At 47.2% G+C, this 13785-nt stretch overlaps 1 long non-coding RNA gene across 1 annotated transcript; it reads right to left on the bottom strand.

The window, feature by feature from the left end:
• Positions 1-2838: 2838 nt before the first annotated feature.
• LOC122477364 lies at positions 2839-10023 on the bottom strand. Its single transcript, XR_006295683.1, has 3 exons — positions 9573-10023; positions 8748-8787; positions 2839-3627 (listed from the first exon to the last, which is right to left on the bottom strand). It is a non-coding gene; the product is annotated as an uncharacterized LOC122477364 (long non-coding RNA).
• Between the last annotated feature and the right edge of the window lie 3762 nt (positions 10024-13785).

Below are 13785 nucleotides of genomic sequence, written 5' to 3'. Positions count from 1 at the left end.
GGCTCCAGTCTCTGAGCTGTCAGCACAGATCCTGACACGGGGCTCAAACCCACGAACTATGAGATCATGACCTGACCCAAACTCAGATGCTTAACCAACTGAGCCACCCAGGTGCTCCAAGGATAGGAGTTTTGACACCAGCCTGGCCACCTTACCTTGATTTACAACATTGTATCTGGGGAAGATTTTTTTTTTTTCCAATCTCAAACACGTTCTGCGACCCATCCTGCTTGTAATTTGCCAACTAACTCACAGTATAAAAACATGATACCTGAGTCCCCAATACCATCTAGGTGGTTCCAGTGAGAGCCAACACAAGCGATTTCTAAGCTGCAAAAAATAATTCTGTACATGAGATTTCAGTGAGACATCCTTGAACATACTTCCCTTCCCAAATGTAGCATGAATCTTCTGTTCCTTCCCTATGATAGCATTCGTGTGACTGTGGAATACCTTTTTACTTCATACTCCACATTTTGAGAGAAGAAAACCCAGAGATGCTTCTGTGAGGCTCTCCAGGAAGGCATGGGGAACTTGCATTTGTGACCAGCTCCTAAACCACACTCAGGCTGCCCTTCGGAGAGCACATCTGGAGAACCACAGAATCAAATAACATTGCCAGGAGACTCCACATACTGCTGGAGCTCAATAAATGTTATTCCATTCCCTCCCTCTCAGCCCCCAACACAACCACAACCACACACATACACACACACACACAGAGAAAGGAGCCATCTGTACTTCCTTAGAGCCGAAATAATTCGGGTGCCGTGTGGGAAGGAGGGGCCCTGGAAAGCTGGAGGAACTGTTGATTCGGATGCGGGAAATTCCTTTGCTGGCCACTGGCCAAAATACTTGTTTCAACTGACTCTTTTCTTCTGAACTTCAAGGAATGTAGAAGTATTTGGCCAGTCGTACAAATAACAGGAAGTAACTGAGGACGGCCGTCTGAAGGGTGGTAGAATTTTTACTACAATGGACCGATTTCTTCCAGGCAGGGATAGGAAGTCTCTAAAAAATTAATTGGTCGCGATCATTCCTTACTTTTGCATAATTATACGTGTGGAAGGGCCACAGGAAATATTGTGTGAGATTAACTTCTTTAAAAATTAATTCTTCTGTTGGAGGGGTGCCTGGTGGCTCAGTCGGTGAACCGTCTGACTCTGGCTCAGGTCGTGATCTCACAGTTCGTGGGTTCAAGCCCTGCGTCGGGGTCTGTGCTGACAGCTCAGAGCCTGGAGCCTGCTTTGGATTCTGTGTGTGTGTTTCTCTCTCTGCCCTTCCCCAGCTCATGCTTGCACTCATTCTCGAAAATAAATAAACATTAAAAGTTTTTTTAAAAATAATAAATTTATCTGTTGGAACCATTTTGGATTTACAGAGGACTTGCAAAGATAACATAGGAAGGACTTGTATACCCTCACCTAGTACATTCCTCGTCATGAACTTCTAGTTGGATTTCCCCAGTCTGTACCCTAGTGTCTTTCTGTCCCCGGGACCCAACACTGCGTGTCCTCGTCTCTTTGGTCTCCCATCCTTTGTTTTGATGACCTGGAGAATTTTCTTTTTTGAAGTTTATTTGAGAGAGAGCATAAGTGCCAGGGAGAGCAGGGGAAGGACAGAGAGAGGGAGAGAGAATCTCAAGCAGGCTCTGCACTGTCAGTGGAGAGCCCGACATAGGGCTTGAACCCATGAACCGTAAGATCATGACCTGAGCTAAAACCAAGAGTCAGACGCTTAACTGACTGAGCCACCCAGGCATCCCATGGGGAGGACTGGTCAGGTGTTTTGTAGAATGTCGCCCAATTTAGGCTTGTCTGACGTTTTCTAAAGACTAGGTTATGGATTTGGGGGAAAACACACACATTGATGTTGTGGCCATCTCGGCACACCACATCAGGGAACACTTGACATCTCCATGGCTTGTCACTTGTGACTGTCACCTTAATACGTGGATAAGGAGGTGGCCATCAGGTTTCTCACTGTAAAGTTATAGGGAAAGTTTCCCTTTCTGATTAGCTCGTTTAACCACTTAGGTTTTACAGTGCAAAGGTGTTCTGTGGGAAATCACATCGGTTCCATGGTCGCCACCAAGTTTGTAACTGGACAGGCTGTCCTTAAGACCAAATTAAGATGCCTGAATCACACCATTGATTAAGTCAACTTAAGCACATTGAGAGAAACGAGTAGCTTGCAAAGGCAAAAATACATACTGTTTGGCCCCTTAAGAGTACATTTTGTGACACTTGTGACAGACTAAAGAAATGTCACAAGTTTAAGAAACTCAGGTTATACACATGGCTTACTCTGAAGGTTCAACCAAGGGCAGTGCACTGAGACCCGGAAAACTTGGCGGGAGTGGGAGAGGGGAAGAGCCATTGCATTTATATTATCAGACTCCCTCAGAGGAACGATTACCGACATTTTCTTTTTTTAATTTTTTTTTCTTTTTTTTTTTAAATTTTTTTTTCAACGTTTATTTATTTTTGGGACAGAGAGAGACAGAGCATGAACGGGGGAGGGGCAGAGAGAGAGGGAGACACAGAATCGGAAACAGGCTCCAGGCTCTGAGCCATCAGCCCAGAGCCCGACGCGGGGCTCGAACTCACGGACCGCGAGATCGTGACCTGGCTGAAGTCGGACGCTCAACCGACTGCACCACCCAGGCGCCCTAATTTTTTTTTTTCTTAACGTTTATTCATTTTTGAGAGACAGAGAGAGACACACTGTGAGTGGGGGAGGGGAAGAGAGAGGGAGGCACAGAATCCAAAGCAGGCTCCAGGCTCTGTGCTAACAGCTCAGAGCCTGACGTGGGGCTCGAACCCACAAACCGTGAGATCATGACCTGAGCTGAAGTTGGATGCTCAACCGACCGAGCCACCCAGGCACCCCCACATTTTCTATAGTGATGCCTTTCAATCCTGATATTGAGATGTATGCTCTAGCCCGTGTGTCAGACAAATGTTTCTGCAGTGTGTACAACCATGTTGACCTAAGGTTGTATTATCTCCCAACATGCTGTGTTTCTAACCACAAGCCAAACCACTGGGGTTAATGTGGGTTTCCTATTCCCTGCTCAGGGCCACTTGAGTACCAGCGAAGCAGTCATTTCAAAATTAGCGAAAGTCTGAGCCTACTTTGTCCCCTTTGTTAGATACATGAGGTTTGACAGTCACGTGGGTGAAAACTGCAGAGTGTTTAATCCTCCCAGAAATCATAGTCCTCTCATCTCACTATATTAGTGTAATGTGCTATAAAATCTGAACGAAGTTTGAAATCTGTAACATGTATATATATACAGGAGTGTCCTAACCCCCCACCTCCCCGTCCCCCCATATACTTCCTTGAAAGTGCAGTTATGGTCACGTGACCTCAAATTGGGCCACCTGCGACCCCCCTCCAACTTCTCAAAAGCGGGCTCCTTGTTGTTTCAAGGTGGTGTATTGAGAAGGTGCGTTTCTATGGTCCGACCCGTTCGTCGACATCCATGGTGACAGGAAATGAATCTCCGGGTCTCCTCTGGAGGAAGTGTTTATGGTGTAATCTGCCTGGGTTTGATCCTCCCCTCCACCACCTCCGTGACCTTCACAAGTTGCCCCAGCTCTTCTGCTGCCTCATACATAGAAACTAGAGATAAAAAGGTGAGCCACGAGGGTGCAATGAGAGTTAAGCAAGACATTGAGTACTTAACCACTGCCCGCTCATGGAAGGTGGCCAGACAATATTATTAATGTTATTTTACTTTCTTCCTCTTCTCAGAACACAAATCCCACCCCTCTCCCTTCCACGGCACCGCCTGGTCTCACCTCTTCTCAGGCTGACACTACTTTCCTCACAGACTCATTATCTGCCTGTTGCAGAACTGAAGTTGTACTCTCACACACAATTTCTCAGTCTGAATTGCTGTGGTTTTCTCAGGGGAAAGGCAAGTTTCTTTCAGAAGCCAAGACTCCTGTTTTGTCAGGCGAGGTCAATACCCAACCCAACAACCACCACAAATCAGGCTCTTTGAGCTCTGAGCCTAGGTTCAAAACCCATTCGTTGTGTGGAATTTTGCAGAGCTACTGAATTCCCCAGCGGGGCGGAGAAAGGGGGTCAGCATCAAGAGATAAGCCCCGGCAGCTCTTTTTAGTCTCTTAAAGCCTTGAGCCAACCCTGAGCATTTCTGTCCGTCCCACAGGGTCAAACCAAGCAAGTTTAATTTGGGATGGAGAGGGTGGTTATCCTTCTATCCCCTTAACATATTCCTGGAGCTGCAGGAGGCAGCTTGCACCTCCCTGCAGGAGGATGCCCTCAGGTGGCAGGAGCTCACTGTGCCAATGCTCTCAGAGACCCCGGGATTTGAAGTGCCCTCCCGAGGGGCAGCCCTTCCTGGGTGACTGACCAGAGTTGGATGCTCCAGCGTTCTTGCACTATCAGACAACCCTGAGAGGTAGCTGTGGTGGACAGACATGAACATGGCCTCGCCAGGGCACCTGGTGGCTCAGTCGGTTAAGCGTCTGACTTCGGCTCAGGTCATGATCTCATGGTTTGTGAGTTCGAGCTCTATGTCGGGCTCTCTGCTGTCAGCGCAGACCCCGCTACAGATCCTCTGTCCCCATTTCTCTCTGCCCGTCCCTCCTTCTGTCTCTCTCAAAAATAAACATTTAAAGAAAAAGATGGCCTCCCCAGTACACCCAACCAGCTGGTGTTCATACTCTGTGTGTTCCTTCCATTGGGTGTGAACAGGACCCGTGACTAACTTCTAACCGACAGAATCCAGCAAAGGTGATGGGATGTCAGTTCTGTGATTCTGTTACAAAAGCTTGTGACTCCACTTGGTGAGTCATTCTTGGTGGCTTTGATGAGTCAAGGAGCCTTATTGGAAGCCTGCCTTGTGGAGAGAGCCATGTGCCAAGGAACTGAAGGTGACCTCTGGCCAACAGCCCATGAAGAAGGAAAACTTGTCATTAAACATGTTAGCAAATGCTTGGAAGCAAATATTTCCCCACTCAAGCCTTCAGGTGAGACCAGCCTGGTCAGCACCTGAACGCAGCCATTGACAGACCCCAAAATGGAAGACCCAGCTGAACAGGGCTTGGCCTCTTAAGCTACAAAAGCTGTGAGCAAATAAATGTGTGTTGCTGATTCCTAGTCTGGCATGTTAGGAACTTAGTGGTCATCACCTCATCCTAACACACAAAAAGCTGAACAAGCTGAAAGATCAACAACTCTTCTTAGATTTCTCAGAGAAGTAAGGTCACAGGGCGACCTGCTGCCCCCGAAATTGAAAAGATGGGCCGATGCAGAGAACCCACAACCCACTGGAGCCAAAATCCGTTAGCAGAAACTTCCACAGGAGTCAGCGCCAGGATAGGAAAACCTGAACTGTAATTGACACATTGCTGGAGGCTCAGTGCAGAAGAGTCTGTGAGTCAAAACTGCAGGGGCGGGGGGGGGGGGGGGGGGGGGTGGGGGGGTGGGCAGGGGGTAGCGGTGTGCCTGGTGGCTCAGTTTGTTAATTGTCCAACTCTTGATTTTGGCTCAGGTCGTGATCTTGCAGTTCGTGAGTTCAAGCCCCACATTGGGCTACATGCTGACCATGCAGAGCCTGCTTGGGATTCTCTCTCTCTTTTTCTCAAAATAATCAAATAAAAGCTGCAGGGATCCCTATGCTTCCGTGAGTTTTACCTCTTGGAGCTCTACCAGGTTCTCACTGTGAAAACTGGAGAAAAATTGCTTGTGCTTCCTGCGGAGAGAAGGGGAGGAACGCAGCCATTTTTATTTTTTATTTATTTATTTAAAAAAAAAATTTTTTTTTAACCTTTATTTATTATTTTGGCACAGACAACGGACGGGAGAGAGTCAGACGGCAGGCACAGAGTCGGAAACAGGCTCCGAGCGACGGGCACAGAGCCTGATGTGGGGCTCGAACTCACAGACTGCGAGATTCGACCTGAGATACAGTCAGACGCTCAACCAACTGAGCCACCCAGGCGCCCCGAACGCAGTCATTTTTAAATATGCCAGAGCATTCTGTTCTGAATGAGCCCTGCCCTCAAGAGAAATTTGACACCCAATTGATTGGGGTTACCAGAGCCTAAATACCATGGGGGGAATGAAATACTGAACTCCAACCTCCTCCAGACAACCTTTCTTTCCCACCTAAGGCTGGGGGGAGGGAGGGAACCCACGCCTGAGAGGCATTTGTGAAGTTCACAGCCAAGGGGTACGGCTCACCACTACGAGACAGACCTAATGATAAACTGTAGAATGCATCTCCTCCTGCCTCCCCCCAACCCCCGCAACTAACAGCCTATTTACCCCGATTCTTTGCACCGAGGACATCATGCCCAGCTCTAAACAAAAAACTGTGAGGTACAGTAAAGGACCATGAACACAGTCTGAAAAGACAGAGCAAGCCTGTGATCTGTGTTCAGGGAGGTTGGAATAAATGGGTGTTGCTTTAGGCTGCTAAGTTTGAGAAATTTGTTATGTAGCGTAGATTACCACAGTAGCCTGCACCCTCACTACAAGTCCTGTGGGATGGAACCCAAGCCACCATTCATGGGACTTTATTTGACTTGCAAATCTATGCTTGGTCTCCCTTTCATGATCACGTGGTTCCAGAGCTTCCTGCCTTTCCCTGGAAACTCGTCCACATAAACCTTTCTGCACGCGACCTCACCTCACGGTCAGCACGCGAGGGTCTCAGCTGGTCACGCCGTGTCATGCTGCCGTCTGTGTGTGCACGGAGTGATTTCAAACCTTTCTTTGCATCTCATATCTTTAGTCACTAAGATTGCACATTTAACCTCAGAAACTGTCCCTCCTGGTTTCTACTAATCAGCTAGGCCTTCTTTCCTGTCACTTCTTTCTTTTTTTAAGATTTTATTTTTATTTACTTTTAAAATGTTTATTTTTGACAGAGACAGAGACAGAGTGTGACCGGGGGAGGAACAGAGAGAGAGGGAGACACAGAATCCAAAGCAGGCTCCAGGCTCCAAGCTGTCAGCCTGGAGCCCTATGTGGGACTTGAACCCACAAGCCACAAGATCATGACCTGAGCCAAGGTCTAGATGCTTAACCCACTGAGCCACCCAGGCACCCCTTTAAGATTTTATTTTTAAGTAATCTCTATACCCAATGTGTGACTCAAACTTACAACCTGAGGTCATGAGTCATGTGCTCCACCAACTGAGCCAGCCAGGTGCCCCTCCAGTCATTTCTTTTTTTTTTATTTTTTTTATTTTTTTTTTCAACGTTTATTTATTTTTGGGACAGAGAGAGACAGAGCATGAACGGGGGAGGGGCAGAGAGAGAGGGAGACACAGAATCGGAAACAGGCTCCAGGCTCTGAGCCATCAGCCCAGAGCCTGACGCGGGGCTCGAACTCACGGACCGCGAGATCATGACCTGGCTGAAGTCGGACGCTTAACCGACTGCGCCACCCAGGCGCCCCGAGTCGTTTCTAACAGTGATCAACATGCCTGTTCCTTTTTAGCTCCTCAGAGAAATGCTTCTTTGTCCTGCCTGTCACCTCTTTTCCCACCAAGAACTTGTTATGGTATCGATGTGGTTTTTTTTGACTTTAGTAGGAGATAAGACATTCAAGAACCTGTGTACATTCAGGACATAGTTTCAAATTGGAATGGATTTACCTTTTCTTTTTATTTTTTTTTAATTTTTTTTTTTAACATTTATTTATTTTTGAGACAGAGAGAGACAGAATGAACAGGGGAGGGGCAGAGAGAGAGGGAGACACAGAATCGGAAACAGGCTCCAGGCTCTGAGCTGTCAGCACAGAGCCCAACGCGGGGCTCGAACTCACGGACCGTGAGATCACGACCTGAGCTGAAGTCGGACGCTTAACCAACCAAGCCACCCAGGTGCCCCGGATTTACCTTTTTAAAAATATTTATTTTGAGAGAGAGAGTGAGAGACAGCATGTGTGCACAGGCCAGGGACAGAGAGAGAGGGAGAGGGAGAGAGAATCCCAATCAGGCTCCATGTGTGGCTTGAACCTGTGAACCACGAGAACATGACCAGATGCTTTACTGACTGAGCCATCCAGGTCCCTGGACTTACTAACTTTTGATTGAATAAATCATTTCCATCATTCATGATTTTAAAAGCACATATAAAACTGTTTTGCAGTCCAGTTTGGTTGCCAATCAAGTGTGTACAATGCTTCCACAATTCTATTAAGAGATAATTTTTTGTGTACATTTAGTGTGTGTGTGTGTGTGTGTGTGTGTGTGTGCACTTTGAAAGCCATTCCAAAGGCAGCAGATTTATGTAAAAGAATTTGCCTTTAATTGTCCATGAGTGTGTGTTACTTCACCTCGAATACACAGCTGAGCATTGGGTCTCAAAATCATTACATTCCTTTTTGGGCATTAGAAATATTCATTAAAAACAAAAACTCTTGGGGCGCCTGGCTGGCTCAGTTGGTTGAGCGACCGACGGGCTCAGGTCATGATCTCGCAGTTTGTGAATTCGAGCCCCACATCAGGATCTGTGGTGACAGCTCAGAGCCTGGAGCCTGCTTCAGATTCTGGGTCTCCCCCTCTCTCTACCCCTCCCCTGCTCACGCTCTGTGTCTCTCTGTCTCTCAATAATAAATAAATGTTAAAAAAAAACCCTCTTTTTCTTTTTGAGCTGAAAGCTCCAAACGTCAGCATACAGAATAAGGAGATTGAACTGAAAAGCTGGCATTATAGAGAGATGTCTTCAGACATGTAAATGTAAGAATAATTGTTTCTTACCGTGAAGGATTGTAGAATTACTTCAGCTTGACTGCACATCCTGAAAAAGCACAAAAATGTGATTTTAGATGTAAAACACTGCCCTTGACATAACTGACCACTGAACTATTCTTAATAGTTCGTGCCTGCCCATTTATTTGTGGCTCCATTCTCTCAGTTACTAAACATTTTAACATAATAGCGTTAGCTACTCGCATCATAATCATCTTTGAATGTATCTTTGTTTTCTTTTTCCTTGGCGTTTATTCCATCGTTGAGGTCAGTTGCAACTTTCTATACTATTACTTTTGGCACATTTACTGCATCGGACTGTTAACGGTGGTTTTTCTCTATGGAATGACTGTGTTCCAACAAATTTAGCTGTGAATTGAAAATCAAATCTCTGTGAAGCAAATCCTGTTTTGCTTTCCATTTGAGATTTATTTAACAGCTGGCTCGTTGGCTTTCAGGGAGAAAGCATTTTAAATGATGTATGAGGAGGTGGGGTCGTTTGGGATTAGATAGGTCCCTCTCAGGGCACTGAGCCACTCACCTACACCAAAAGAGCTTCTGTTAGGACTTTGTCATAGCCCAGGCCTCTTCTTTTTTCTAGACCAGGGTGAACAGTTTTCCAGTTTCTACCTGAGAACACCGTCAGGTCATTCTCCCTTCCTCAACACAAGTCACTTTTGTTTGTCTCCCCCAGTCCTCGTCAGTCTTCTTCCTCTCCCATTTGCTCCCCTCTCCTCCCGGTTTCCTGACTTCCATCCCCGGTTAGCCCCAAACAGTTTTCTCCCCCTGGGGCTTTCAGAACCATCAGGAAGGATGTTGCTCATCACTGCTAACCTCATGCCATCCCTGCTTCGTCATTGGCATTCAGAATGCTCTTTGGCTTAGCTGGATGTTGATCAGTTTCTCTGCTCTTTTGAACTAAGCCCTCCCCACACTGAAGTATGGCCTGGTTGTCCCTTTCCTTTTCAGGTTGAGATACAAGCTCCAGGACCTTGCTGCTCCAAGTAGGAACCATTGACCAGCAGCATCCACATCTCCGGAAGCTTGCTAGAAATGCATGGCCTCACCCAGACATCCCGATAAGCAGAATGAGAATCTGCTTTTCAATAGCATCTGCAACGCAGTGCACATGAAACTTGATTAATTTTATTCTCAGGTCTGATATTTAAATGTCTTTCTACTTAAGTACAATTTAATTTAAAAAAATTTTTTAATGTTTATTTTTTAGAGAGAGAGAGAGAGAGAGAGAGACAGAGCGAGACCGGGGGAGGTCACAGAGAGAGAGGGAAACAAAGAATCCAAAGCAGGGTCCAGGCTCTGAGCTGTCAGCCCAGAACCTGACGCGGGGCTCGAACTCACAAACCTGGGGATCGTGACCTGAGACGAAGTCGGACACCCAACCGACTGAACCACCCAGACACCACAAGTACAATTTAATTTTAAGCTCTACTCAGTCCCTATCTCTTCCCACCCTCTTCTACCGTGTGTCTATGACTAATTGGTTTATTTGACTCTGACAGTGCCTATGACCGTTATGTATTCTTCTTTATTAAGGCCTAGTAAACACACCCATATTTATTGGACACAGCCTGTCTCTTTATCTGTTCGGTTTGCACATGGCACTCAATACATTTCTGTTGAAATGAAAGGAATTGAAAGGCAGAGGTGCTGCTGGTCATCAGATGGGCCCCAAGCAGGGCAGGGGCTACAGCACCTGAAATCCTTTATGAGGAAGGCAGATTCTTAGCCTGGGTTCCTTAGAGAGCAGAGCCTGAGGCAAATGGTGTGCCGAAGTTTTGTGGGCAAACACCGTGGAATCCCTGGGCACAAGGGAAGCAAAAGTAGGGAAGGAGGAAGAGCAAATTAAAGGTGGCACAATTATGAACAGACTACAGATTCCTAAGAAACACAGCTGGTTGCTCAGGACCCTATACGACCTCTCCTCAGAAACTTCATAGGGCGGGAGGTAGGAGGAGCAATTTCTCTGCCAGCAACTTCTTGTGTCCCATTCCTCGCTGGCCTGTTTGCCTGCCCCACTAGCTGTCAGCCTCCCTCTTATTTTGGGCTTAGCCCCCCGGCCTTCTGGGGTACTGCTGGTTAAGCCAGAGTCTCTGTGGGTAGACCTGTAGGAGCCAAAATGGCTAGGTTGCCACCAGTTTTGTAAATGAAGTTTTACTGGAACTTAGCCATGCCCACTAATGTACATACTGTCTTCATCAGTTGAAGAGTAAAACCCACCCGAAAGGCTCCTGCTGTAGACTCAGTGAGACAATGAATGTAAAACACAGAGCGTTGTGCCTGCCTACTGATGCACTCTGGAAACAGGAGGTTTTTGTGAGTCGCTCTGTCCTCACTTCTGCTGCTGCTACCAGTGTATTTCAGCAGACCATCCATCCGCCCCCCACTCTCTCCTCCACTGGATTCTGTGGCCTACCTGAGGTTCTCCCCGTGAACTCCGTCCTTTCCATTAAGACCTGTGGGTGTCAGGGGACCCACCGCGAGAAGAGTTGTCTGTGAGAGAAACCCCCTGAGCCGCTTCCAGAGGTTAGCGTAGTGGATCAAGCGGGATGGCGGGCAAGTCGTGAATGGCGGGGCAAAGGTAAAGCCAAGACAACCTTCCGTGGGCAGCCCAGGCTGAGAGTGCAAGGGGGAATCCAGATGGGAAGCTGGGAGGGAGGGAGAAAAGGAGGGAGCGTGGATGCAAAAATGAACTTCACACACGTAAAGGCCCTGATTGTCACCGCACAGATACATCGGTGTTCAGGCTCAGCTGACTGTGGCTTGGCGGGATCATCTTTGCAGGTCGCACATCTGCAGTACTTCCAGATGTTTCTGGAAGCATAAGGCAAGCTGACAGGCCCCCCCCCCCGCCCCCCAGGGGGGATATGTGTGCACTCCTGGCTGCCCAAGAACAAAGGAAAGGGGAAAAACAAATGGAGAACTGATAGAGATCACTCTCCGTAGTAACGTGGGGAACAAAGGCAGACGGAAATGGCAGATAGAACTAAATTTCCTTAGAACCTGTAGCCCATTGACAAATACTTGAGGCCAGCAGAGTAAAACGTTTCTCCGGGAACTCCTTACTGTCTTAATGCTAATGCTTTGCTAGAGGGAAAAACAACCCTAGCTTGACAATAGCTAGGCCTCCAAAATCCTGTGAGTCTCCTTTAGCATATAAAAATCTCACTGGAAACTTCCCCTGGACTTTACCTCCCGCAGCCCCATAGTATATAACTAGTCTCTCAAGGCCCCGGGGCAGCTCTTCCTGCCCACCGGTCCTGTCCCCGTGCTTTAACAAGATCACCATTTTGCACCAAAGACGTTTTCAAGAATTCTTTCCTGGCCGTCGGCTCTGGACCCCACGAACCCCACTATCCCCCTAAAAGCCCCATCATTCCCACATCTTGCACACAGTTACGTCAGTTGCATTTCTTATACTAATTTCAAGTTATTTCGGACTGTCAAAAAAACGTAGTCTCCTGTCCGTCCTTCTGCAAGTTTGCTCTGAGGCCCCCACCTGGCCTAGGAATCTTCATTTATAACAGTTTTCTCCCCGAGGTAACTTTACCACTGACCCTCCTGGGAGCCTCACCCGTGACTACTTGGTGCCCGAATCATCAGAGCCTGCAGGTTTGCACGTGGGAAGCAGAGAGGTGGAGTATGTGCAGTTCCGGCCCAAGGCAAAAACGGAAATGCGCTGGTACTTTTGCATGGACGGGCCATGCAAACCCTCAAACCCTCAGCATCAGAGCAAGCATACAAAGGCTCTGTTGTCATTTGTATCTATTAAAGCACACTCCCGCACACTGTCCTCCAGAAGCAGCCTCTGCTTTCCAAGAGGAAACGAAGGAGGAGATCAATGGCCCAAGAGAGCAGGATTCATGCTTTCTAAAGGGCTGACAAATGGATGTTTGGGGAGTATTTCTCTGATGTTTTCTGCTGTTTTTACAAGCGAGTGTGCAACACCCGAGAGCAGTGCAGGTTTTGACAGCGTTGGTGGTTCCAGAATTCTATCAAAGCAGCTGCCCCTGCTAACAGACTGCCAGGTCAGATCCTTTTGAAGTGCTGGCGTTTGCAGCCCTTTGTTAAAGGCTCTGTTTCCCATCTGGCAACGCAGCCGCCTGTCTGCCTACCGTGGATTCCAACAGAGAAGTCCAGTCCTAGGGCCTTCGGGGAAGAAGGCCTAGGAACTGAGCCCAAACTTTGCCTTTAAAATAGAAAAGCTCCTGGTGGAAAGGCAGATGAGCAGCTGGGTGGGAGGGCATGTGTTTGCATTTAAGTGTTTAATAAGTGGGGGAGGGACGAATGGGCTGCATTCCCTTCGGGTGACCGGAAAAAAACCTTAGAGAGGGGCCCATTTGTCGAGGGGAGAGATAAAGGGTGGCCGCTTGGGGTTTGCCAATGGGCCTATTAATTTATTAGATGATAAATCTGGTAAGGGTTTTTTGGTTTGTTTTAAAGGTTTGGTTAGTAAAAGCCATAACCTATAGGAGAGCTCTTTTATTGTCAGCCTTCTCGAGTTTGTTTTTAAACTTTACCCAGTATGTTGATGGTTATCATTAGTGCTGACACAATTTTGGAACTTTTAAGCACATAGAATAAAGCTTGATTTTCAATGTATAACGAAAAAAAAGTTATGAAATCTGAATGAACTTGGGTAATTAAAAAAAAAAAAAACCAAACAATTACTTTTGAAAGCTAATTTAGAATGCCCAAACCTATATTGAAGCCGAGTAAACACGGAACACTGAACTGTAAGGTGCAAAATACGCGTGTGTAAACATGTGTCGTTAGGCTAAGCGCTTCCGTCTTTAAGATTTGACTTGCAAGGAAACTCCTGCCGCTGGAATCGTGTCCGTTAACACCAATCGCATCAGTCACGTTGATGATGAACGTGTTCTGGCGCCTGTAACGCATCAAAATTAGGGACGTCAGGTCCCAAATAGGAAAGAGCTGGCAAATGAGGCAGGTTTGTCTGGTAAGGTCAGTTAAGACGAGGTGGCGGCTTGGGGGAAGGCTGGGTTGCAGGGAAGAAAGCCGACTTCCC

This window comes from Prionailurus bengalensis, chromosome X (genome assembly GCF_016509475.1).
Source record: "Prionailurus bengalensis isolate Pbe53 chromosome X, Fcat_Pben_1.1_paternal_pri, whole genome shotgun sequence".
NCBI classification, from domain to species: domain Eukaryota; kingdom Metazoa; phylum Chordata; class Mammalia; order Carnivora; family Felidae; genus Prionailurus; species Prionailurus bengalensis.
The sequence above is the reverse complement of the archived record's forward strand: the minus strand, read 5'-3'. Positions and strand labels throughout refer to the sequence as shown.